Genomic DNA, 27,670 nt, shown 5'->3' with positions numbered 1-27,670 from the left:
TGATGGACATTTATTGACTCTTTTGGCCAATCACCAATCACAATTTAATGTTTTTAAGATTGAATAATTTCCAGATAATCCTTGTACTGTACCCTGTTAGGCAGAGCAACACCTTATCAGCTAAAACCACAAGCACATTACCTATATATAAATTACACTACCAACCAAAACAATTAGGACAGAAGTATGACCTACAGGCAGCAATCGTCAGTTATGACTGTTTTTAAGACAGCAATACCTAGAGAAGGATCAGAAGATCGTTGTTCTTACCTGCCTGTATAACAGAAAGACTCTCCCCACCCAGGAGGCCTGAATTACAAACGAGTACTGCTGATAGAACAAACGGATCCTGATGGAGTGTGTTCATTATTAGGAAGCCTAAGCAGAAGCCTCCAAGATATCAGGATAAGTGGCTTTGGTCTTAGAGAAATAAGAGGTTTTTTATTCCTTTATTTTACTCTCATGTTTTTATTAAAAGCATGGCAAAATATATTTATGGTACAGAAAAGGCATAAGCAGATCACAAAAAGGTGTTTTAACATGCTTACATTTGCAGATGTCAGAGATCTGCTGATAATATTACTGAGTAACATGCTACAAAATGAAGAGAATCTTTTGATCTCAGTCTTTTAAAAAACTTAGCTGCTCTCTCTGGTAGAGCTTTTCTTATTCACTTCCATTTCCACCTGTGGTGGTAAAAAGAGAAGGTATAGCAAAGTTAAAAAAAGTGCCCATGTTTTCAGTTGTGGTGCCCTCTATTACAGCATCCCACAGCTCCTGTGAAGCTGGAAAGTCCTACTTGCCATACATACAATTCTTGAAGAATTTAGTTGAAATTTTCCATAACTTAAAAAGTTTGACTTATTTAGAGAGATATAAAGCATTTTAATATGGATGTGTTTTCACAAAATTCTATTTATGCTCCTGGAAAAACGTTGATGCCTTCCTGGTTCACATCACATATGTATGAGAGCTTAGAAGTGAAATGACTGAGAGCTTTAATATGGAAAAAACATTCCTAGATCTAATGGGGCAAGAGAGTCTGGTTATCTAGGCTAGTCTCCTGCAGAAGTCACATCTGATTTAGTTACTGCTTGAAACTAAATATGTGGGTTTGGGCTAAAATACATTTTTAAAAAAAGCACCCAACCTTGATTAAATTTTTTTTTAATAAGGAACACATCCTCAGTTCTTATATCTTAACTCACCTCTGTTTATGTCTTTCCTAACAAAAATTTTTACCTTTTTCCCAGCCTGAATTTGCCTAAACTCAGCCACCAGCCCCAGAGCCTTGTTAAACATTTCTCCAGTGTCAAATCGTGACATCCAGCCAGACTGAACAGTCTTCTGCTGTCAAGCTTTGGTCTGCAAAGTGGGACAAAGACAGGAATAAAAACAAGCCAGTAGCAGCTGGTGACTTTGAAATGTACTCATCATAAACACATTTCTCTTGGTTATTCTTACGACCCTGACCAATCTCCAATATCATCTGTAAAGTACAGACAGAAGTACTGGAGCTGGAGCCAGGAAAGAGCACATATCAGTAACACAGAGAAAACATTTAACTTCATTAAGTCAGTGTTTGAAATGCAGTATTTTCCCCAAATGTAACACACCAGAGCCTAAAGGGCTGGTTTCATGCTCTCTTGTCATATGATGGCTTGTAGCAGGCATTAGTTATTACTCTCTTTTATCCTTTATCTTCTAAAACAGTGACCTGCAGCATAATACACTGATCTTGCTTTGGAACTATCAAATAAATTATAGTTTTAATTGCAAAAAGTAACAAGTAAAAATCAGACTTGCACATTTTCAATCTGAACAACTAAATTTAAGAAAGATAATAAGTAACAAACTCTTACAATGGAAAACAAGTTGTATAACTTTAAATATAGGAGTATGTGTATGTGGCACCCTTTACCTCCATATGTGGATAAACATTAACGTATATACTCACATGGTAGTTCAGAAGCATAATAATATCAGTTACATGCAAACTCCTGTATTATTTGTCCCAAGTAAACTAATGAAAATGGGTGATACATATTTAAATCTTCTGGAGATAAATTTGTAAGTGCAGGTGTGTCTCAAACAAACATTTGGCAGGGAGAAATTGGTCACAGTCAAACAGGGTGATCTTCGGCACTTGATCTGGGGATAAGATTTTCCATTGAAAAAATAAAATGAGAATATCCATATATGTTACTGATATGTTTGAATGCCAAGGCAAATAGTTGAAGTGACAGGGTTACCTCATAAAAGGCCAGCCAGACCTCTGGGAGCAGATAGCAGGATTAGCAGTTGAGCTGCATTCTCTGCATAAATTCTGTTAATCTCTGGATGGTTGATTTGCCACCCAGCTTTTCCATCATTCCGGAATATTGAAATGTGATTATTTAAATAACCAGTGCAAAATAAAGTTTGTTTGGGGTATTTTATAATGAAATTCCTTCAATAGTCTTAAAACAAACAAACAAACAAAACTGTTGATGCTCTGATGTGAATTTGCAAGACATACATTTTCTCTCCTGACAGGGAAAGGGAGGGAAAGTAACACACTTGTTACACATGAAAAAGCAATATTCACTAAAGAATATAAAAAGGAAAAGAGAATATGCACAGAAACCTCCACAGTGCCTCAGTTAATATGGCTAAAAAACCCAAAACTCATAATTAGATTGTTGCTCTTCACACATCATTTATTAGCACTGACTCTTCTCAGGTCTTAATAAATGCAGTCTTACTCTGCTGTAACCATTAATTCAATAGACTGTCATGTCCCATCCACTCCTTACATTTCCTTTCCATCCTACATTTCCATTACGCCACACATCAAATGCTTGTCTTTGCTCTGTTCATCATAGTAAAGACCCTGTATGTCTTTACTATGTTCATCAGAAGTGCAGCTCTCTCAGCTGCAAGATTTTCAAACTGATACTATATTAAAGGTTCTCCTGCAGTCCAGGTAAATTAAACCAACAGCATTTCTCTTAACTAGATCATTTCTTTTATCAAAGATGATATATCAGTACAGCATGATCTGCCTTTGGAAAAATACATGTTCCATTTTATTGTCCTGCCTTAATTACTTCTTTCCTTTAAAATCTGTTCTAAAGCTTTGCACACTGTTGAGTCAGACTAATGGCCCTATTGTTGCCTGGATCAGTTTTACTGCCACTCCTGGTCCTTATTTACTACAGGTACAGTATCTGCTAGAGGAGTAACTGATAGTCCTGTAAAATGCATGATCTGAAGCAGTCCAGAGCTACAATGGATTGAGCATAGTCCATTCCCCACAAGCACTGAAGGTATTTGTATGCTAGGATCTGGGTATCTAACAGCCATGTTAATAAGCAATCTGCAGTTTTTCAAAGGCTTGTTTGATCAAAGTGAGCAGTTTTCATTCCTCATAAAAAAGTAAAATCATTCTCCAAAGCCTTGACAGTACTACAGCTGTTCAAAGAAAATTCACTATAACTTTATTTTCAAAGTGGGCAAAATGCCTGCATTCCCCAGACTCACACTGAAACACTTGAACTGTTTTGGCTGGCTTTTCAAGCCAGAAAAAAAAAAAAAAAAAAAAAAAAAAAAGCATTCTTTCTTCTCATTTGAACTATTTAGTATAATCATAGAGTCTTCTGATTTTCTGCTTTATTGATCTTCAAAACAATCTGGTGGTTAATACAGTGATGAATTCTCTTAGGGGCAATATCCTTATACCCAAAGTTCTGCCATTCCCTGTGTAAACATCCTAAAGTAATTGGCATATGCGCTTAACCCATTAGGGATGTTTCTCCTTACATGAAATTTTAATTTAGCCTTCTTTAATAGAGGTTAAAATGTATGAATATGTTACCGAAAAGGAGCAAAAGGCATTATTCTTTACAGCACCAAGAGAGAGGCAGAACAGGGTAGGTCTGAGGATCTTAGAGCAGTTCATATCTCAGATACTAACAGATGACCGACACCAAACACTCCAGCCCTGGCACGTATAGGTAAACCTCTCCTAAACAGTGTTTCCTTTCTCTGAAAGAATTAACCCTCTGGATATGGGGCAACTGAAATCTCTGTGGCCTATTTTCTCCTTTGCTGTGTGCTTACAGAGACCAAAACAGCATCAGCAATCAATGGATACAGCTGAACATCATGGATTTTTAAAAGAACATTTGGGAAATGCTGTACTTGGCTTACCTATACATAAACTGTATTTATCAATTGGCATGTAGACGTATAAGCATCTTGTTCAAGCCTGGATATAGCAAACTTACTAAAATTATATTCTAAACAAAAACTTCCCCTGCACTTCAGAAATTCACATCTAAATCTTGTTTCTGCCTTTCCTGGGTATTTATATCATCATCATACACACAGCTGTGACTCTGCTTACTTGTGCTTCCTTATATGTGCTTTCCAACATTCGTTCGATAAACCCTTTCTAGTTAAATAACAATCTATTATGTTCAACGTTCCTCTAGGATATTCTTAATGCCATTGTGTTAGAGTAAAGTTTCTAGGTTTAAGTATGTATCCAAAACCTCATTCTTGAAAGAAGTCATACATTTTAGGGTAGCCAAGAAACAGGTATAGCAAGAAACAGTGCCAAACATACAGCAGGAAGTACCAGATACTCTTACTCTTATGCTAAGGTTTGTTTCAGAGAAAAAAAAAAGAATGATAAATTTCAAGAAGTTATTGATTAAATCCTTACAGGTTAAGAAAACTTGATCAAATCCATGTTTTACACATTTTTCTCTAAAGAGAAGAACTGTGATCCTTCACATGGGGTCATTCAATAAAACGTTTGTTTTATATTCTAACACTGATTTAAGGAGTATGAATTTTTCATATTTACTTGTAATTAGAGAGAAATAAGTGTGTTCCTTTACATTTTCTGTTATTTTTAACTATATATACATATTTATGTGTACATACGTGTACTCCAGTTCTTTTTTGTACAGTTCCGTTATGCTTTCACACTTCTAAATGAAATATTGTACCTAGTTTTTATTTATTTTCTCATTCTCATGGAGACATGGCACAAGGAACATCCTACTGTTTAAAGAAAGACTTTCTACAGAGAAATTTCAAGACATTTTTACTGTCTTTATTCTACTGTCTAAATTCTGAGATTTAGTAGTCAGTAACTTTATGTTGAAAAAATAAACTAAATAAAACATAAGAAATCCAAGATAATTGTGTCTTGGGGAACTAGCAATACAATGCAAAAGTGTTTCTCTACAGGCTCTCAGTTCAAATAGCACTCTGGCAGTTAATGAGCATCTGTATTATTTTCATAGGCAACCGTCTTCTGACTGCTGACTCCAGATTTAGGTCAGAGCAGACAGATCACTTATTAAATTCCACCATCATCTACCAATGTATGCAGAAACCCTTTAAAGTTTGTCAGAGTAGTCTTGCAATAATGTAATACTTTGCCTTTGTTCAAAATGTAGTATTTTCAGTGGCTTAGTTGAAAAGTGAGACATGTTTTACATTAATGTATTTCGCTCTGTGGATTCCTTTATCATGTTTCTCAGGTTTATTCACTGAATTGGTGAAAGAACACACAATGGTCTATTATTTCCATATGGGGTTGGTCATCTCTGGCACAAATAGTTTCCTGTTTCTTCCTCAGATCTTTCCAGTGTACCTGAAAGACATTCACATTTGCATGGAGCTCTATGCAGTTTCCCTTGATTACAAGTGCCAGACTGCATACCCAGGAGAAGTCACTGTTCTGCTGAACTGTCCATATTATCCACTAATAGTTGGACATTTCTACTAAAAGGCTGATAATGCAATAACGTTTGATTAAATTTCAGAGCTGGTCAATCTAAGCAGCAGTTTTTTCCTCAATTATTTTTTTCTGGATGAGTTCACTGTGTGGGCCATCATTCTGGAAGTATTTTGTACACTGAGTCTAATAACTAGAAATTTTATGACACTTTCTCTAGAACAGTAAGGCCACATCTTGCTCTGCAACAGAACATTTGACATTGGGAAACCCTAGGACACTTTCTTAAATGTAAATTTGAGGTTGAAAAAAGGCACTTTCTTAGATGTCACAAAAAAAGCCATTGCAGTATGGTTTGATTGACATTTCATACAATGCATAAATTTTATGACAAAGGACATACAAAGACATGGCACGCTAACTGAAATCTTCATTAGCATACATAACACATGACTGCTAGTGATGTAAAATTTTAGCTGTAACACTATAATAGGAACAACCTTCACACAAGGAAAGAAAATGTAACTAAGAACAGCAAATGTGCTTAAGCTTGTGTGTATCAGGGCAGGTCAACAAGCAGCAGTTAAGCGTACCAACATTAGCACAAATGTTCTCTCTGTTGTTCAGATAAATTAATAATACGGATGTTCATCTGTATCATCATGTGTCATTACCCATAGGAAAAGGAAGGAGATAGGAAATAGTTATGGACGTAATGGTCAGCTCTCCAAAACTTCATACTCCAAGTAGATCTTATCAATTACAAAATTAACCTCATGTAATAATCACTGCATCTCAGTGTATTTGCTGGATTTTATAGTTACGTTTTTTTCTAGTCCCAATTTCCTCAGTCAAGGTGGGCCAAAGAAGCCGTGTTCCGTTGCAGAATAGTTTTATATTTGGCAACTGCATCACAAACAAACCAGGACCGAGAGGAGATCCTAGTGTTACATTATTAAGTTATCCACTGAAGGGCTCTCACTGTAATAATGAGAATCCAGTATCATACTCCTGGACTGCAATGTTTGGAGCAACAAACTATTTATCCTTGCTGCAACTGAAAACTGAGAAAAGGTCTGAGGAAAAGAATCTTAAGCTGTTTTCCAAACAAAAATAAAGACAGGATTTGCTGAGATTCTCATATGTATTATTCAATTTTAGACACAGCACTTCAGGAAAGACACCAGAAAACCAAAAATGACTCGGGAGAAAGGTGGAAATTGTTAGATTTCCAAAGACTACGACCTTTGATGAAGAAATGTAAAAGCTGAGGTTATTAGACTTAGAGAAAACTGGGATGAAACATAACAGTCTTCATATATGTAAAAGGTACTTTTGCAAAGAAAATGAAATAATCTCTTGTCTTTGCAAAGAACAAGAAATGTGTCTGTACTATAGCAAGGAACTTGAGTTAGATAGTAGAAATAAACTTAGTGATAATGTCTGTAAAGCCCAGCAAGAGACTGTCCAAGCAGGCTGCAGGTCCTCTGCCTACTGGGGCTGAGGGTTTGGTGGCTGATCTGCAGGTCTTCCCACCCTACCTTACTGGGACTGTTTTCTTAGTTCTCAGTGCTTCCCCTCCACTAGGACCAGAGTTAATTAAACCAAACCTTCTACATCAAGAGGTCAGCTCTGGTTTTCACTTTCCAGAGGGAGAAAGGGGGTTCTTTTTGCAGAGCATGCTGTTCCCAGCCCCAGCCCACACAGCCGTGTAGCTGCAGTACAGCAGCAGCAGAGCTGCCTCTGGAGAACCATCATTACTTTCCCACGCAAAGGAGATTTGTTCTGCCCTGGTAACCTACAGCGGGGACCAAAATTCTGTTCTGTTGTGGAAAATCTATGCACACCCACACACACACACCAGGGTTGCTGCTTTTTCAAGCTTGACGGTGAATACCACACAATATGCACATCAGTGGCCAGGGACAGACAAGAACAATGACTTTCATCCTTGATGCAAACAACTGCTAGAAGAGTGTTTCCAAAAGCCTGAAGCACACACATTAAACTCTCAGAAAAAGAAATCTTTACTTTTTTCAAGCTTTATGAGCATTTCTCAACCAAGTCAGGGGTCATAATTATGTCAAAAATCACCCGTCAGCATACTAAGATGATTATCTTGTCACATACTTCTACAGATGTGAATATAACACCAGGTGTGTATTAAGCAATGGGAGAAGAAAATGCTTTTATCAACTGGGCAGAAGATTTGGAACATGCAGGACATGCCACGGAAAAAGGGATTAAAAAAAGGGATAAATATTCTGCAACTGCCTTGCATCCACCACTTCACACTCTACAGAAAATGCAGTCTGAGTCCGCTATAGTGAAATTGGAATAATGCATAATTTGGTTTCTCTTGCTGCTAAGAAATTAGACCACTCTGAAATTTCCTGGCCTCCAGTGCAAAGGGAGGAGAGTTGTTACAGAAAGGTATGGATGAAGTTCAATTCTTAAAGTTCAATCAGCTGTGGCTCAACTGCAATAATTAAAATAGTGCTGGCACCAGTCTGTATAATAATTTTAGAAAGCTTCTGACAGTGCTCTACTAGCTGTAACAGAAATGTAGTAATCAAGAATGTGACTATCAGAAGTTAGTGCAATCTTTTATTCCCTCATTTTACCTGCTTAGTATGAATATAGCATAGGTGAACAGTGCTTGGATCCCAGCCTTCAGACCATAATTCTTTATCTACCCACAAAATTGGATCATTTTTTTAAAAAAAAAAAGCTTCCTCATTGCCTCAGCTGTATTTTTTTTTTTTTTGGTCTAAACAGACATGAAAGTTTCCTGATAGTCTGTAGGCTTTACTTGGAATATTGCTTTCTCTGCTCAGATGTTGCCACTGTTCTGATAGGTAGTAAGTCAAAGACTGTACAATCACAAAAAAAAAAAAAAAAAAAAAAAATTAGAAGAGTTGGTCAGAAGGGTTCTGGAATTCACCTGCTCCAACTCCCCACTCAATCACCAGTGCCAGATCAGATCACCAACAGCTTTGTCCAATCTTGAAAAGCTGAAGCATAGAGAGTTAGGAGGTACCATAGAAGGGTAACTACTACAGCTCATATAGTGTTTGCACTCATTCACTGGGAACATTTCTCCAAGATACATTAATAGTAAGAAGTCAAAAGCCCTTAGGCACTGTTCTGAACACATGTATTTTTACTCTCTAGTCTTTGCAACACAACATAAGGGTGATTGAAGACAGCTAAGGAAAATAATCTCTTGGTTTACCTTTTACAATAAAGTGACCATTTGCATTAGCTGTATGTTTATCATTGCTTTGACAAAATCCCAGAACAAAGTGGATCATTCAACACAAATCTGATGTGAACAACAAGGTGCATTAAGATGAGCAATATTAATAAATAGCTATCTTTTTCTCTGTTCCATAATAAAGTTTTCAACTAAATAGTTGTTCCAAGAATTAGAACTTCATAAAGGGTCACAGATGATGTTTCACTGCTAGTAGAATTGTTAGCTCTGAAAAATAGGATAGTGGGGTTGGAAGTGAAATCAAAGATAGGGCTGTCATCTAGAGGGTTTGGAAACTGCTAACAGGAAGTTTTGCCTGACATTCAGAATAAGATACCCATTGAGAAGGGATCAGTGCGCACTCACTAGATTCAGGCTAGTTCAGGTAGGGATTGTGCCTGGTGAATCCTAGTACAGTTTGGGTTGGAAGAGACCTTTAAAGGTCATCTAGTCCAACCCCTCTGCAGTGAGCAGGGACATCTTCAACTAGATCAGGTTGCTCAGAACCTGACCTAATAAAGTCTTTTTGATAACCCTAACACACAAGGGAAGTAGTGCACCCATACTGTATCTGGTAACAGTCATCCAGGCCTTTACTCCTGACCATCTCCACATGTCCTCATATGAGAGGACAGGCTTCTTCTAGAGACATCTCCTCAGAAAGTGCCTGTACTTTCCTTAATGCCAGCACAGTCATTGTGTCCATTTTAGAGGCGGGGGGGCAGGGGGGATATCTGCATATCTGACTCTCCTGGGATCTTTTCCATAGCCTCTTGCTGTACAGCTGAGAACAAACTGATAGGTTAAATGAAATTGTATTTACACTGTTCAGTGCCAGCACTTACGGTCAGCTATGTTGACTGGTTTTCATACAGTGTGTCTTGATTCCTCTGCTTTGTAGTAAGATTAAGTTTACCACCAGCTTTCTGATAGTATCTCAGTACAATCACGTACAACATAGCCATTGTGCAACCTATTCTCAGACTCCACTATACATTTATGACTCATATTTTTGATAACTTGGAAAGAGATTTGTATGAAGTTATTTGTCTTAACTACATCCTGCCAAAGTGATATGGTTTTATAACCTTAAACAGTGCTTAAACAGTACATTAACAGCTCAGGCCTGTCAGCACTTATCACACAAGTAAAACCTGGCTTGTGCTAAGCAGCCCAAACCATCCTGTATGAGAGTCTGCTGCAACAGTGAGCCTGCCACTGCCGTGTCTAGGGAGCACCCCTTGACTACACTGCAGTTGATGTTTGCAGTTAAGGTGGCCCTTCCTCATTACTCTTTCATCTGCTCCTGGGAGGAGCGAGCCACCGTGCCACAGTGTGCCCCCTCTAAGTAAGCCACAGCCTGATGGAGAGACTGCCTTGGACCATACGCTGCACCTCGAAGGACTGGATGGCCAGGAAGTTAATTAAGATGACCTGCAGGGAGTTCGGTTTTGCTATGCGCACTGCCACATCACCACTGGAGATAGAGAGGGGAAATGGCAAAATCTAGAGCCAGGGACTCCTGGGTGGGAAGAAATCGGGGATTTCTCGAAGCACTAGGTTGGGTGACCACAGCCAGCACTCCCCATGGAATCTGACAATGGTGTGAACAGGGAACTTTCCAAGGAGAAAGGGAGAGGGCTGTTCGCAGGCCAATTCTGTGGAAAAGGCAGGCTAATATATTTTGGGCTAGCACCTCAGAGCTTCCCTGAAAGCCAGCATGTTATAGGGAGGAGGGACTGCAAGAATCCCTTCAAAGAGATGAAGAGGACATTTCCTCCTCTTAACACCAAAAGTTTCACAAGAGTAGTCTTTTTTTTTCTGCCACACAGAAGACTCCAACCTTTGCAGAGGAGTGAGAAAGGCGTGCATGCACTGTGCAGTCTAATACATACACAACTGTCTGAGAAACTGGGGAACAAGAAAGATTATGATTTTGTTTAAAGGTTTCCTCCTACACCAATAACTGAGTATCTCAAAAGAGAATAGGCTGGGCTTTTGCAAACAACTTGGTAAGAATGTATTTGAGCTCTCAAAGATTTGTTGAAGTGGTCATTAAACCACAGGATTTACCTGTATATGACTGTTAAGGGCAATCCTTGCTACTGCTTATCACTTTATCTTCGTGTGTTTGAAAAGCATTGAGTAACTTTTGAATCCTTGTTAAATAAAATGGGAAACTGAAGCCTATGGAAAGATCAAATTACTTACTCTAACATGTTTTTCTGTAGCATATAGAAAGGGGCTGGGACATTGCTCAAATGAGTGGAAGTGCCCTGCACTACACAAGTTGTATTAATCTACTAGAGTCAAACACATCACTGAATGCTGTGCGTGAAAGTATTGACTGCTCTATCTTTAATGTCACTTTTGTTACTCAGTGCTGTTTGAGGAACATCCTAAGGAAGAGCCATTTGGGGAAAGTTTCAAAGAATAAAAACTTAATTAGGAACACAAGGGCAGAGGGTATTTTTCTTTTTGCAGACAGAGTCTCAGGCTACTGCTTGCATAACATTCTTGCAGATATCCAAATAAGCTTTGCAAAAACCCTTAAAATCTTTAGTGATTTGGTTTCCTTCAGCTTGTTAAAGACAAATCTTCCCTTCCATAATGAAGCTGAATAAGCATGGTTTAGTCTGCTGTTGCTTTGATGAAGAAAGTCCTTTTCTGAAGTAGTAAGTGGTACCATCTTCAGCTTAAGTAGCTCCTAACCGCTGAATTTTTTTAAACCAAGGTGGGTATACTGCAGAAGCAATTTTTGAAGCAGCTCTGTTTCTTTTGTCTTTTTTTAAAGACCAGCTATTGGTCCTCATAGGACATGACACAGAGCTACATGAGTTTTGGTCTGAGCCAGCATGATCATTCTGAGGCTTATAGAGGCAGCAGCATAAATGTTAGAGGTTGCATGCTTTCATTATGTGTCTCAGACACTTGACTTCTTTGCTCTAAATTCCTTCTTTTGCTGGCAGGTAGAGCACCATAGCTGTGTGCTGCTTCTGTCATTTTGACTCAATATCAGAGACTTGCCTTTAAAAGCTGCTTGTTCTGTCTTCCTGCACCCATTTTCTGCTTACATCTTTGTAAAAGTGACAACATACTATAAGAAGGTAAAGAAATAGCCCTCTGAACACAGCTCCCAGTTACACTGAAAGATCCAAAGATGGCCTTCCAAAACTTCTCCCACCCAAAGCAATACTTGAGCATTCATTATAAGTCCAACATTTCTACCCTGATGCTCACAACAAAATCAGTAGGACTGGAAAATGGCTACATCCATGCTGCTGAGAAGCATTCTGAACTCAGGTTGCCTTCCATGGTCTGGTGTATACAGCCCAGTATGAGTTTCACCAGTCCTTGTAGCTGCCAACATCAAATACTGCTAAAACGGACTTAGTGGCCTCTGCAAGAAGAGATCCCATTTTGCATCATTTTTCTCCTTGTAATCACTGCAAGCACATATGGATATCCAGATATTCCTACTACCATATGTACTCTTGGTAAAGGTACCTTAGTGTGTCTTTGTCACAGGAAGTACCCTTAGTTTCCCTGCCAAAAATCTATGCAAAATTGAAGACCTAGTGCCAGAGGTACTCATAAAGAAGGAAAAACAGATGTTTATTTTGACTTCAAGATTAGAAGGTGAAGGCTCGGACTCCAGAGAGTGAGAAAACACACTAATCACTGTATCTGATAATTAGCACTATCTCTGTACCATCTTAATTTGAAGCAACATAGCTAATAGAAACAGACTAATGTGGAAGATCTGAACAATCATCAGGTATTTAAGTGCCTAAGTAATTGGGAAGCTCTGGGACAATAACTGTAAGGCAGGCTTAACATTGCTGATTTTAATCCCTGTCCTCTCTTTAAGGGAGATACCAGACACCTAAGAAGTTTCCAACCAGAAAAAAATTACAAGAAGTCTGATGGAGGTTTTAGACTCTGTTTGCAGGGATTTGGCTGAAATTCGATTTGGGAAAGCAGATGAAAAATACAGAAACAATGAGAGGAGAAAGTCTGCCCTAAACATAGGCCCCCACACCCTAGGGAAAATCCGGTAGGAGTAAAGCACTGGACGTGCCTACTGAAAATAAGTTAGTTGTGAAAAAGAAAGTTACCTGAGAGTCCTCCTGTACCCAGGAATGCAAGACTGATGTCTTTACTCAGAGAACTAGCAATCTTCATATCTGAATCTTCTGCCAGTTTTTTTTCCTCCTACATGACTCCTCTGGCATCTGCCTGGAGCAAAAAAGGGAGAACTTCAGGCATCTTGCTCTTCTGAATTTGATACATGTTCAGAAGCTGTAGTTTCTGGGTTTCTCCTGGTCCAGCTATTCCACAAAAGCTGAAATTATGTGGAACCAAGAAAAATGATACATCATTTTAAAATGTTTTGTACCATAAATAAATCATTTGAACCAGTGGACAAAGATGGATCAGAACTGATGGGATGGTGACTACTGCATGTTTTTCTGATTATGCAGAGCTCTGCACTATATTTTTAGGAGAGTGAATTAGAGAAGCAGTCGTTACACTGCAGTGAGGCCTTCTTTCTGCTGATCACTAATATCAGGCAGTCCTTTCACCAAGGTTCTCTGTAAATAACCTGAACTAGATCTTCTGGTATAAGACTGACCAAGGATGGAGATTTTTTGCAGAGTCTAAAGTGTTAAATTTAAAGGTTCTCTTATTAATCTAGGGGATATTTGACACTCTTTGGGGAAGAAAACAAAAAGTTTCTTGTTAAGAGGAACAGAAGAATGAAAACAAGAAGTTTCTTGTTAAGAGGAACAGAAGAATTTCAGGTAAAGCAGTCTGTCTGTAGCATATCAGGAACCACCACTCCCCATCATGTAAAAAAGAAGCAGGAAAAAAAAATCTGTATCTTTAAAATACAGTATATGAAACAATTTTACAAATCAAGGCTTTTAATCAGGCCAAAAGAGAGATAAGGGGAGGGAGTGAGTTAAGAGACAGACAACTGATCACCACAGGCTTGAGCATTTTATCTTCCCCAGGCAGAACTGACAGCAGGAGAGAGCTGCAGGGGTCAGGTACCACAAAACACAACCATGAGACAAAGGTTTGACCCATCTGGCTTTGAAACAGGGCGTCAAATTAAATACACTACTCACCTGCTTACTTGCTTGTCATAGGACAGCTTTGCACTGACGATTAGACACTGAAACCGCGACTCTTCCTCAGGGCAACATTCCTCAAATGAAGGCTGCCTGCATGGAGAAGCTCCTGCCTGCGGGCCGGGGGGCAGCGATGGCGGCTGCTCCTGCAGGGCCTGTCCCAGCGCCCGAGACAGCGTCTGGCTCCGGCTGAGAGGACGCGGGCTCATGGTGCCCGGGCAGGGCCATGGGGACGGGCCACGCCAGGACATCACCCACGGGTGGAGGCCTGTGGCTCCACAGCGGAGCTGAGCCGGAGACCAGCACCCCCCGGGCCAGGCAGGGCCTGAGCACCCTGGGCTGAGCTTAAATCCAGCCCCTGGGCCCGGGGGTGCGGGGAGGCCGCAGCTGAGGCTGGTTGGAACCACCAGGGCATCCTCTCTTTCTGCTTATCATACTCCGCTATTTCTTTTATGCAATGCTTGTTTTGCGTTATTTTAATTTGTTCACTGAACTTTGTGAAAAACATTTTCAGTGGAGGTCCTTAAGCTTCATCCTTTTGCTCAGGCTGGTTGGTCCCTGGAGTCAGCTGGATCCCACTCACCTCCGGGAGCCACAGCTTCCTTAAATCTATGGCTGAAAATAATCTATGGACTGTTTTCTCCACAGGTCCCCATACATGTGGTAGAGATGACCCACTCCTCCCATCTAAATGCTGGTTAACACAGACTCCCTGGGGCTGCAACAGTCTTCACAACGTGCTCGGTGCAAGATCCCCAGCTTCCCCACAGTGCTGCAGCAACTATTGTGTTGATATGGGTTATAGGGCTTTGGTTTCCCATTAAATGCTCACCAGTCCTTCTGCTCTTGTGCACATGGAGTTAATAATTTTTGAAAAGTGACCTTCCCAACAAAATTTCATATCTGCCCTTGTGGCTTTAATCTCATTTGCTGGAGAAAGTACGATAAACAGTGAATGGAAATAATCATACTGCTGTGCCATAACTGCATATTTTCTTTTCATTCAGCTTCCAATAGACCTTCAGTTAATCCTCTGAAATGCTCAGTTTGCAATTCAAGTTTAAAATTTTTTTTGTTCCCTGTCTTGTTTGTTCAGTGCCTCACTCCCACTATTCTACTGGAAAAGAAGAGTGTGAGTAACTAAGCCAGAAATAACACATGCACCAAGCTGCTACAATCAATCCACCAGTTCACAGATAATCTAATTTGACTAACATAGTCTAATTTTAAACTGTTTTTCTTCAATTTATTTTCTGTACAAAACATTGTGCTCTATCACACCAAAACCTCTGAACTCTGAATCAAAAACTTATAAGAAAGGTGTACTTTTAACATAGAGTTAAAAGACTGTAGGAAGGAAAAAAGGAGCTTAGGACAGAATGAAGTATTGACAGAAACCCAGTATATCTTGCACTGCCTCACATCAGTGGCTTATGTAGGTCAATCATGCCAGTTGCAGAAGGGGACAATTATCTTTACAACTCTGTCTTCCATATGAAAAAAAAGATTACACAAAGCATTTTCAAACATCATTTCACGACTCTCCAGAACAGCTCCTAGGATTTGCTCTCTACAATGTTTGTCCTCCAAACATGTGAAATTTTAACAGCCTATCCTGTATTTTAACGTAGAAACACCTACTTCTCTTTTTCCCCCCCCTTCCCCTTTTTCTGTAAGAATTCAAATGTTCACTATTCCTTTTATATACCTGATCATGTTCAATAATCATCTTGCAGGAACCTGATGAAAATTTAGAAAAGCCTCCAGTTTTTTTCACCTTGCTTGCCAGTGTCTCAAGTCTGCTTTTCTCTAGAACATTTTCAGTTTTATTTTTCCCTTGTGCAAGTAACAGATCACAATATTCACATTTTTAATACTGCCCATTATATTGTAAGGAAGTCCAGTTCTCAGCTTTTTATTGAAAACTTACTAGTTTCAGATGTTTTTAGCTATGCCAATGAAGAGTTTGGGCTTAACCCTCTAGTCTTTTAAAATGTCTGTACTTTTTTCCATAGGAATACTAGACTGTGGATACTCTATACTCAATAGAAAATGGGTACAGTCATACCCTTTAGCAAAGTGTTTGAACTTGTAGTAATCAAATTGGATACTATTTATAAGCAGTTATCATATTTAGTATGGCATCACAAACACACCAGATATTACTTATAGATTTTTAAAAATGAGATTACATATTTAGTACTTGAACAGTACTATTTCCGTGAATTGAGAAAATAATCCAGACTGGTACAGAATTTCTTTCAAGCACATGCAACCAAATCTAGGCCATGTTCAACTGCAGATCTTAAGTTTCTACAGTTATCATTACAAACTTTTACTGGGCATTTCTGAGGTTTTTTTACATTTCACATTCTTTGATATACTTCTACATCTACATTCATTTGAGGCTAACAGTATACAATTTTAGCCATTTTAATATTGCATTAGTCCCTGGAGCTAAAGCTAAGCTAACTTTTACACCTTAATTTTCCGTAATTACCACAGAATTAAGCCGTTTAATAGGCTTTTTTTTTGCTGTTCTACTTATCAAATGTCCCTCTATGTTTTTGCTGGAGCACTAAAGAAACATTTGTAGATTTTTTTTTTTTTGGCAGTACAACTACATCTCATATTACAGCAATTTCCTTTTCACACCTTTAAAATGTTTCTAAATTGATCATAGTGTCTGTGAGTACATGTCTACCTAATGTACACATCCTCCTAACAAGCCCTGGCATGTTTACAAGCATGGAATATATATTTTCTGCTGTAAAGCAATTATATGCTATTTAGTTCCAATATTTTATTTTATCTTTATATCTAAATTAGTTATGCCTGGGAAATTATTTCTGTGCGGTACATTCTGAATCATCTTTAACAAAAATACATTTTTCTAATTTTTCTTCTTACTGCACATGAACTTAATACCTCACTGCCTGGTAAATGCATATTAAGATTTTAGCCAATAAGTAGATGTTCCAGTCTCTTGACACAGCTCTCCCTTTAGTGTCTTCAAAATAATTCTTTTGTGTTGTAGAAAATACATTTACTTCATTTCTTGGTAAGCATTTTCGGTCCTTGCCTTTGGGTTTTTGTGAAATAGTTTTATTCCTGACACATGTACTGTCTCTTTACAAATGCAGGGAGCTGCTTCAGCCTCTGTTATTTCCTTGTGCAGCCCTACATACTGGTCCCTGTTAGTGCATGCTGACTGCCTTTTGTAGACTCCTCCTTGGACCTTTTAACTTCCATTCTCCTCTGCCCGTTTCCATTTTTGTTATTTCTGGGGTTTATTTAATATCTTCCAGGATAATAAGGGCTTTTTCCCCTCCAACACTCAGAGCCTTGGTTTTATTTTGCATTCTGGTGCAGTTTGATTGTTTTCTAAGTTTAAATTGGGAAATTCCATCAATATTTTCCGCAGTTTTGGATGTCACCATCCTATTGCAAGATGCCCTTGGATGAGACAGCCTTTCCCCAACATCTTTTCACTCAATTTTATTGTGGGGACTTTACCTGTCTTTCTTTCTTTCTGGAAATTCAGTGTTCTTCAGCACCTGTTTGACTTTTCTTAATTTACCTTGTATTTTTGACAGATAGATAGCCTCTGATCCAGCAACTTTTAAACAGCTGCTTTACTTCCCTTTCACATGGATCTCCGGGCACTCAGGCTGAGACACAACTCTCACCTGAGCATCTCCAATTTGCCTGCCACACTCCTGTGGCGTTTCAAGCACTCAGGGTTTTTGGTTCCCTCTCCTCACACACAAGCTCATGTGCAGCTTCTCGACACGCTCTTTTTCCTACCCTGCTCCTGGCACAATTGCCTGTGCTTGGCTGCTAATGAAAACGATGCTCTTGGTACAAAGATGATGCTCCTGGTATCAGGGAGCACTTTTCCGTGGTAACTAGAATGAATTCAGATACGGTGGCTCAGAATTAAGAGAAGCCCTTAACAAAGAACCATCAACTTCCCCGGCTGGACACCCCCATGTCTCTCTGCCCCTTTCTCCGAGGTTTCCTTTCAGCAGAGGGGCCATGAAGCAACTGTGGGAGGACAGTACGTGCTCCCTGAATACACAAAGGACACTCCCTGGCAGGCCTGCAAGATGGGCATCGTTCACCAGCACCATGTTTGCCCAGAGTAAACAGAGGCTAAGATATTGCAGATTATAACACTAACAAATCAGGATGTTGTAGCAATTTAATGCCAGGATTTCAGCTCCTCTTGAATGAAATTTAAATCTTTCCATAATACCATTTTCCTTCTTTTTGGATCAAATTATTCACTGGTTTAAATCTATTATCATGAGCCTTGACAACAGACTTTTTTGAATCCAAAAGGACAAATTTCTGTAGAGGACAGTCATAGTTTTATTTATTCCTCAGTTTTCTGTGAAATTCACATTGTGTGTCAGAAATATTCAGTCCTAACCCTAACGCATTTACTGTCTTCATTTAGACCATGGGGCAAAGCTGAAAGCACGTTCAGGCTTGGGCAGAGAGAGGGAGGGAGGGAGGAAGAGAGGGAGATGATGAAACAGCCATTGTGGTATACCATTGTCTGATCACTTGAGAACTGTATGACCTTTGTGTTTATTAAGAAATATTAATAAACATGTGAACATAGCAAACCATTTCTCTTCTCTGAAGGCTTATTGTGTGGTTCAGGTTTCTGGAAGAGACTTTTGTAACATTTATTTGTGGTAAAGATAAAAGACAATTCCTCCTAGCTACCTTTACTTAGCACCACTGCACACATTGTGTAGTCTTTCCTGTAGAGCATGAAAAGAAACAGCAACTCCAGACGTCATAAATATTTGAGGACAGAACAGACTTTCCTGTTCCTATCATATATTCTTAAAATAAACCTAGTTTTGTTTTGTTTTTCCAGAAAGCACATGCAATTCTGTAGAACAACTATTGTAGACGATGGAACAGAAAATTATGTGCATTATGATGGGGAAAGGAGAATTACCAGCAGCCCTGCGAAAGAGCGATGGACAGAGTTAAGAAGCAAAGGGTCCAGGATGATGTGAATGAAAGGGGACACAAAATCAACAAATCAGGGTTAAGCAAGGTCACCTCAATTGCTTACAAGCAATTGCATGTAAGCAAGGAAGTGCCTACAAGGCACCATTATGGGAAAACCCACCAGCATACCAGTGTGCCCCCCTGAAGTGCCTGTACACTCATGCATGCTGCAGGGGGAACGAACATGAGGAATTAGAGATCTGTGTGCAGTTGCAAGGCTACGATCTTTTGGGGATCACAGAGACATGGTGGAATGGCCCGCATGGCTGGAGTGCTCCAAGGGGGTAAGTGCAGGCTGGGAAGACAAGGAAGAGAAGGAGTTGCCCTCTATGTGACAGAACATCTTGAGTGCACGGAGCTTTTCCTGGGGATGGATGATGAGCCAACTGAGAGCCTATGGGTAAGGACTACAGAGCTGACCAGCGTGGATGACAGTGTAGTGAGTGTCTGCTATAGGCCACCTTGTTACCTGTGTAAAACCATATGTTTGAATGAGTGCATAGGTTATAGTGCCACTATTCAAGTTAGAATTAGATACACTGCAGTCAAATCTTCTAAGGAGAACAGGGAGCCATGACTTTACTATGTAAGCCTGCTTACCTTGTATAAACAACGCAGGCCTTACTAACTAGGCCCTTGAAGAGAAACTGAAAGACTGATAAAAAGGGAACATCCCACCCAGAAGGTGCTGAAAGTTGAGTGATTGCTAAAGAAGCATAAAGTCAGCAAAAATCTATGGTAACTGGGGGAAAGGTAAAGGCAGTAGGGGGAGATCACAACCACTGACTCAGCTTAAGACCATGAAGACAAGCCCTCCCTCACCCTTTGAGTTTGCACAGAAAACTTAAAAGACACTAACTTTAAATCGAGACAAGGTATGTTGTTAATCAGTGAGGGACAAAGTGATAAGAAACTCACCAATAGTCATTACAGTAAATGTATATTTGTGTAGTTTGAAGTGTATAAATACATTGAAGTTCTTTTGGGCAGTGTGCTAGCTTTGTGGAGTTGCCACCTAGCACCCATCTTTGCACAAACAAAATACCCCTGCTCTGTGTGTATATTGGCATGTTGCATATCAAGTAAACAACCCTCCTTGTGGGTCAACAACCTGACCAGGAAGAACAAGTGGATGAGGCCTTCTACAGACAGCTGGAAGTAGCTTGACATTTCCAGGCCCTTCTACTCTTGGGAGACTTCAACCACCCTGATAGGTGCTGGAGAAAGAACACCGCAGTGCATAAGCAGTCCAGGGGGTTCTTGGAGAACATCAATAATGAATTCCTGACCAAAGTGACAACGGAGCCAACGAAGACAGGCACTCTACTAGACCTCACACTCACAAACAAGGAAGAGCTCACTGGGGATGCAAACATCAAAAGCAGACTTGGCTGCAGTGACTGTGAGATGGTGGAGCTCAGGATCCTGAGGAAGGAGTGGAGCAAAAAGCAGGATCACAACCCTGAACTTCAGATCAGACTTTGGCCTCTTCAGGGATCTGCTTGAATGAGTCCCACAGAATAAGGCCCTGGAAGGAGAAAGAGCCCAAGAAAGCTGGTTGATATTCAAGGATCACCTCCTCTAAGCTCAAGAGCAGTCCATCCCAATGAACTGCAAGTCAGGAAAAAATGCCAGGAGGCCAGCACGAATAAAGAAGGAGCTCCTGGCAAAAAGTGGCAAAAGGAAGAATAGAGAAAATGCAGGCCTGCTGCTGAATGGGATAGGGCCCTGGTGACACAGGTCATGGAAATGCTGAGGTACTGAGTGCTTTTTTCACCTCGGTCTTTACTAGCAAGATCAGCTTCAGAAATCTGAGGCCCCAGAGAACAGGGGGGAAGTCTGGAGCAAGGAAGACATACCCTTGGTGGAAAAGGATCGTGTTAGAGAACACTTAGGCAAACTGGACATATGTAAGTCTATGGGCCCTGATGGGATGCACCTACAAGTGCTATGGACCTGACTTATGTCATTGTGAAGCCACTCAACTACCTTTGAACAATTATTGTGATTGGGAAAGGTGCCTGAGGAGTGGAATAAAGCAAACATTGCACCTATCTTCCAAAAGGGGGAGAAGGAGGACCTAGGGAACCAGTCTGATCAGCATCACCTTGATGCCTGGGAAAGGGATGGAACAACTAATCCTGGCAACCATTTCCAGGCACATGAAGGACAAGGAGGTTATTCAAAGTAGTCATCATGGCTTCTCCAAGGGGAAGTCATGCTTGACCAGCCTGATAACCTTCTATGATGAAATGACAGGCTTGGCAGATGAGGGCAGAGCCGTGGATATTGTCTACCTTGACTTCAGTAAGGTTTTTGACACTGTCTCCCCTAAGGTCCTCGCAGAGAAGCTGATGAACTGTGGACTAGATGAGCAGACAGTGAGGTGGACTGAAAACTGACAGAATGGCCAGGCCCAAAGGGTGGTGATCAGTGGCACAACATCTAGTTGGAGGGCCAGTAATTAGCAGTTTATCCAGCATATCAGTACTGAGTCCAGTACCGATTAATATCTTCATTAATGATCTGGAACATGGAGCAGAGTGTACCCTTGACACAAAACTGGGAGGAGTGGCTGATACACCAGATGGTTATCTTGCTAGCCAAGGAACCTCAACAGGCTGGAGAAATGGGTTGATAGGAACCTCATGTAACTCAAAAAAGGGAAGCGCAAAGTCCTGCAATTGGGGAGGAACAAGCCCAGTCACCAGCACATGTTGGGAATGAACTGGCTGGAAAGAAGCTTGGCAGAAAAGGGCCTGGGAGTCCCGGTGGACACCAAGTCAAACATGAGCCAGAAACACGCCCTTGAGACAAAAAATAAGTTAACAGCGTCCTGGACTGCCTTATGAGGAGTGTGTTGCCAGCAGGTTGTCAAAGAGAAGCTGTGGAATCTCCATCCCTGGAGATATTCAGAAGCCATCTGAACATGTTCTTGGGCAACCTGCTGTAGGTGACATCACCTGAGCAGGGGTGGTAGACAAGATGACCTCCAGAGGTCCCTTCCAACCTCAATCATTCTATGGTTTTGTGTTTATACAACAAGGACTCAAACAGCTGACTGAAGATGAGTGTTGACGGTCTAATCCAAGGGGAGTCATGGCTTCAGTGCAATAAACCAGTAAAGAATTAAGTAAATTATACCAATGGAATTTGAGTCCTTCCCAAACTGCCACCCTATAAAGTCTAGAGATATAGTGGGCAATGAACTGATTTTCTTGACTATAGGACCAATCTCTGAGCTCTAATCATGACAACTTAATGATGACTTTTTAACTGTTTCATAGTTTTAATGGAAATGTTAAAGCACAACTGAAAAATAGCACCTGGAGTTTGAATGAACAGCACTGTCTCCCAAGACCGCAGAATGCCACAGTTAGGTTGAGTTGCTGCATTGGACAGTGTCCCCTGTCCACACAAAGATGCCTATTCAGGATACTGGAAGCGGGCACAAACAGAAAAGCAGCAATGTTTTAAGAGAAAAGTTTTCATTCGAGCCCTGCGATTACTGCAAGGAAATACTGGAATGAATACTTGTAAGAGCAATCAAACAACTCATAGATTGGATTCACATAAGATATTTGCTTTGTTCTTTCAGATGATAAACACATCAGTAAAAATTCTCAAGTGTTGAACAGAGTAAAGGGATCAAGTCGTTGTGCCTTTTCCGTGATAATGATCTGACACTTTTTACAGGAGTTTCTCTATGGGTTTGTTTGTGCTGGCAAGATGCGAGGTGGAAATATTTGTTTGCTCCAAACTGGACTGACACGGGCAGAAAAGAGATCAGTATCTTTGAAATTAACCCATATGTTCATTGCCTATTTGAGTGGTGTTTGAAAAATGAACTCACCCGATTTATATTACACCTATGCCAATCATCCTGGAATTACACATTTTTTTTTTCCTTGTATCCCCTTTAAAAACATTCTGTGGTATTAGGAAAAAAAAAAAAAAAAAAAAAAAGAACATTTTAATCAGTTCATCTCTGTATTTAGTTACTCATAAGAGGAAAAGACTGAATGAAAAGAGAAGGTATGCTGCATATCATTTTAAAGTGGAAAAAGTATGTGAAATGGAGAGAGGATAAGATTATTAAAAAGCTGTAAAAGAACCACATAAATTTGTGATTTATTTCTCCCATTTTTCATTGTAAATTAGATTTTCAACTCCCTTACAAAAATCTCAGATGGATTTGAAGAAAGGTTTTGTGGAAGGAGAAAATATGTGGAAGGCAATAAAATTATTATTACCTTCCATATTCTTTTTATGGAAGGTGAGAAAATAAATTTTCTGAATACCCACTATATGGATATAAACTTTTCATCTGGAATACTTAAACAGGCTTTAGACTCATGAGTTAGTTTTCTTTGCAAATACATTAAAAGAATAGTTAAATTAAAAAATACTACTCATGAACATTTTCTCACCCTGCTGCATTTGCACAGAACTGAGCTGCTTAAGTTACTCCGTGATGGGGAAGAGCAATCCCTTATTCTCTCCTCTGAGATATACCCCTTAAGCCCTGCACAGCCTGCCTGAGGCATGCTTGGTGTGTTTGCCTCGGATGGCGTAGTAAATATTACGGTGATCACAGAACAAGGACACAAGTTTCTAATGAACAGCCAAAGAGTTGAGCTGGCAAACCTGCCTTTTTCAGCTCCCAGCCCTTTATATATAGGCTGTGCCAGTAGCTCCACAGGTACGAAACGACCAGAAAATATTGCTGGATTTGAAAAATCTTTCTTCTCTATTTTACTTACCATAGCTTGTCACAGAGGATTAGGTTTTCTGCTTTTTCTCCTATATCTGCTCCTCAAGACAGGTCTGTGCTTTATTTGCTCTGCATTACTTCTCTTCTGCATTTGAGCAGTGCTCACCTAGCAAATTCACAACTAGTCTCTTCTTCTGACTTTATCTTAAAACAGAAAACTAAGGTAAAGGAAAGGAAAAGCTGCACCAAGTATTAAACTGAAGTGGCAGCGGAGCAGCAATGCTTGCCAACTGGCAGGATGAAGGACCAAATGGCAGCAAGTCTGTACCCCTGTCCCAGCCTGGAACACAGTTTCCCTTTTAAAAAAGTCTGACAGTGACTTGCAGCCCAGAATACGGCTGCAAGAGCCGGGGCTGGCACTGCAGGCAGCGCCACCGGCAGCCACCCACTGAATGTGAGCTCAAGAAAATCATGGAAAAATCCCTGCTGCTCGCTCCCTCTGGACGGCTGCAGTCCCATGGCTGAGCCTGGCAGGCTGGGGGGGAACTGGAGAGGAGGGACCCGTGGCTGGAGATGGCAGGGCAGGGGACCAGGGCTCTGCGGAGGAAGCAGATGGATGATACAAGACCCTTGAGAGGGTTTGCACAAAGCACCTCCAAAACCTGACAAGCAGAGCAGTAGAAAGCGTGAAAGAACTTGTCTGAAAGACATTTAAGTTGGCCATAGAGATTAGAGGCAGGAGTTAGCATCTCATTAATGATGAAAGATAATTAGTAGGGTGGGGATAAACAGCAGAGCACCTTGAAAATGAAGGCATATAGCCAACTTTTGATGTAATTAGAAAAGTATAAGCCAGAAAAGGGATCAAAAGAGAGAGACAGTGGATTGTATGTTGTCAACCCAACTGCAAGAAGTAAGATTTTAGGACAAGTCCCCAACAGAGCTATCATGTAGTTAAATTAAGAAAGATGGCAACGTCATGGGGACAGCATCCAACAGGTTCTATAACAATTTCTTCACAATCTTTTCTCCGGACAGCATAGCTCAGCCCTGGCAGAGGAGACTGTGAGCACAGCTACCTGCCAGAGGAACGATGCTTACTGTCCCACACCAGCAAAAACCCTGTACTGGTTCTGCTCACACCTCAGCAAGGAGCACGTGCCGGCAGCCAGCCAGCTTTGAGGGGTGATGGTTGGGCAGGAGCTCTGCTCCTACATTGCTCCTGTTGCAGTTTGCTCTCTTGTTCCAAATGAGAAGTGGAGGCTTTGAAAAGCATCACTGACATTTGCTCACAACAAATGTTCCCGCAACACACAAACTGAAAAGTACTTGGACATCCGTTTCCCCCAGTACCACTTTTTCTCTCGGTTTCTCTTTACCTATTCATTGCTTGGGGGGAAAAAACAAACAAACAAAAACCCCAAGGTCTTCAGCAACAAGTCAGCTATTTTGAAGTCTACAATCACACACCCCACTACACAATTCCTCTGTAAATTCTGGATGTGATGAAGACCAGTATTGCTCCTCCTCCTCCAATAGACTCTTACTAGTGAATCTTGGAGACTGTTCCTCTCCATGTCTCTTGGCTTCTATTGCTTGTGAAAAATGTAGCGGTTTCTGCCACTTCGCTCTTCTGTTGGTTCCAAAAGATAACATGAAGAAACCCAAAGAGGCTAAGTCTGCTGGAGGTTACTAAGTATAATAGTTTTGAAACAACCTCTGCCTCAGGATGCCCCTGAACTGTGGATATTAAGAAGCTGAACTGTGGATATCAAGAGGAAAGAGCACGTTTTGTGCTTGGTTTCTTACACTGTTGTCCTAATCGTCCCACATGGACTGTTGTCTGAGACAGGATAATGGCCCAAAGGGATATTTGATTACACTCAGCAGGGCAGCTCTGATGGCAGCCCTTCCCCACCTAGCAGAGGAATGCTGCTTCTCCCTCTAAAGCAGCAAAGGAGCATTCCCTGGCAAAACTTCTGACAGTCTTAACTGCCTTCTTGTGGGAGCCCTTCCCCACCCGACATCTTTGTTTCTTCACTTGACAGATATGCAGGATTAGTATGTCCCTCCTACTGGGAAGCTGTCAGAAAACCTACTGTATTTCTCCCTCACCACACAATTTCACTGTGAAACTTTCAGTCCTTTGATAGAAAAGCGATAAATCAATCTCTTACAGCCTAGTCAGATAAGAAAGTGAAGCTTATTATAACTGTATGGCTGTCCCACATAGAAAATCTTTACTTTTTCAGAGAGATCCTCATAAGCATTCTGATATTTTAAAGTAATCCCAAACCAATTTCAAGACCAAAAAGAGGCTATTCTGCAAAACTCCTGTACCTCCAGCCTGATTACCAGTGTCAGGAATCTCCGTGTTTAATTTGTGGAAACTGAATGCAGCGTTCACATCTAATGTGAGTTAGCTCTGTAGCCTCACCGTCTGCTATTGCCTAGAACAAGAAATTTCACCTTAAGTGTTCTACCATTACAAGTAAGTGTTCCTCCTCTTTTTTTCTTGATAATGCAAGTACCACCTATTTGATTAGATCATATTTTGTCATGGCTTTCTTCATGTCTGAAGGTAAAGTTTGGGATCAAGACATAGGAGACAAAAAGAACACGTAAACATTTTATCAGTGAGACACTAACTCCTTCCAGAACCAAGCAAACCAAACAACTTCACTCATATCCAAAGACTACAGTCTTAGTCCTCCCACACCAAGGGAAACCCCTCAAGAAACTCACCTTTTGCTATCCTTGCTCAATGTTAGAGTAAAAAAAGCACCAGGAGTTGTAACAGTCTGAATGCTAATCCATTAAAAGGAGATTGGTCAAATCACATGGCTCAGTCCAAATTCAAAAAACTACTCCTCCCCGGATTTTGGTTTTGTCTGTGTGTTTCTCCTCACTAATAGTTATTCTAATAGACCCAGTAGCTTTGTCTCAAATGCTTTTTAACAGTCTTATTTCAGCCACAGGACTTCTGAAACAGTCACTAGTTTTTCTAAATGCTGAATCTTCAAATTGTCTTCTATTTATAGAGACGAGTACCAGGTAAGATATTTTCATCAATTTTACACAAATTACTTTATTGAAGAACCTAGTTTCCTGATGTGGATGATTTCTTGGATGATGTGTATGCTGTAGCCATTTATTACTTTTCTTCTCCACTTTTTTTTAATTTTTTTAAAGAGAGATTGAAAAAAAAAACCACCCATGTGCTCCTCAAGGTGATGTTTTTGATTGTGCTTGCCCAAGTGGATGGTTACCATAGCTCCCTGCCATGGCTGAACAGTGCTTTGCCTCCCTGAACTTGACAAATCAATCCTTTTTAATACTGAATGACTTTCTACAATACCATGTTGGTCTTTTCCCAGGATTAATTTTCAGCCACCGTAAGTTAAGAGTAGAAATATACATATACATGTATATTGTTTTATAAAGAAACCAAAGGCAATAGTAAACTCCAGGCACATTTTTTCCAGAACCTAATCAAGTACAGCTGTGTTATTACAGACTTGTGCCAAAAAGCCAGTGAAGGCATTTGGAGAAGGGTGCTTATGAGACACCGCTGAGCTATGGGAGTCGATCAACATGCCCGGTAGCAACATCGCCTCCTTGCTCTCCTGGGCTTGGGGGACTGGGAAAACAAGTCCAGGGACCACCAGTGGAGCAAGTGAAGCCAGGCCCTGATTCCGAAGAGCGGCTCCCAGGTTTGTGTGGGTCAGCCTTCGAGGTGCTGCCTTTCATCCTCCTGGCTCCCCAGGCACCGCAGCCCCAGCACCACTAGATCC

The 27,670-nt window shown here is 40.4% G+C and overlaps 1 protein-coding gene across 4 annotated transcripts in view; it reads right to left on the bottom strand.

The window, feature by feature from the left end:
* LOC104358291 (carbohydrate sulfotransferase 9) overlaps positions 1 to 24,132 on the bottom strand; it is a 58,253-nt gene extending 34,121 nt beyond the window's left edge. For 2 of the 4 annotated variants that reach the window (XM_042791176.1, XM_042791179.1), the window contains exons 1-2: positions 23,926 to 24,132; positions 13,109 to 13,229 (exon numbers count right to left, since the gene is read on the bottom strand). The gene's annotated coding sequence lies outside the window, so the exon portion shown is untranslated. Of the gene's footprint in view, positions 1 to 1,242; positions 1,366 to 13,108; positions 13,230 to 23,925 lie in introns of all 4 variants that reach the window. The other 2 variants (XM_042791174.1, XM_042791177.1) reach the window with 2 other exon arrangements.
* Between the last annotated feature and the right edge of the window lie 3,538 nt (positions 24,133 to 27,670).

This window comes from Tyto alba, unplaced genomic scaffold (genome assembly GCF_018691265.1).
Source record: "Tyto alba isolate M040663 unplaced genomic scaffold, T.alba_DEE_v4.0 Super-Scaffold_18, whole genome shotgun sequence".
NCBI classification, from domain to species: Eukaryota; Metazoa; Chordata; class Aves; order Strigiformes; family Tytonidae; genus Tyto; species Tyto alba.
The sequence above is the reverse complement of the archived record's forward strand: the minus strand, read 5'-3'. Positions and strand labels throughout refer to the sequence as shown.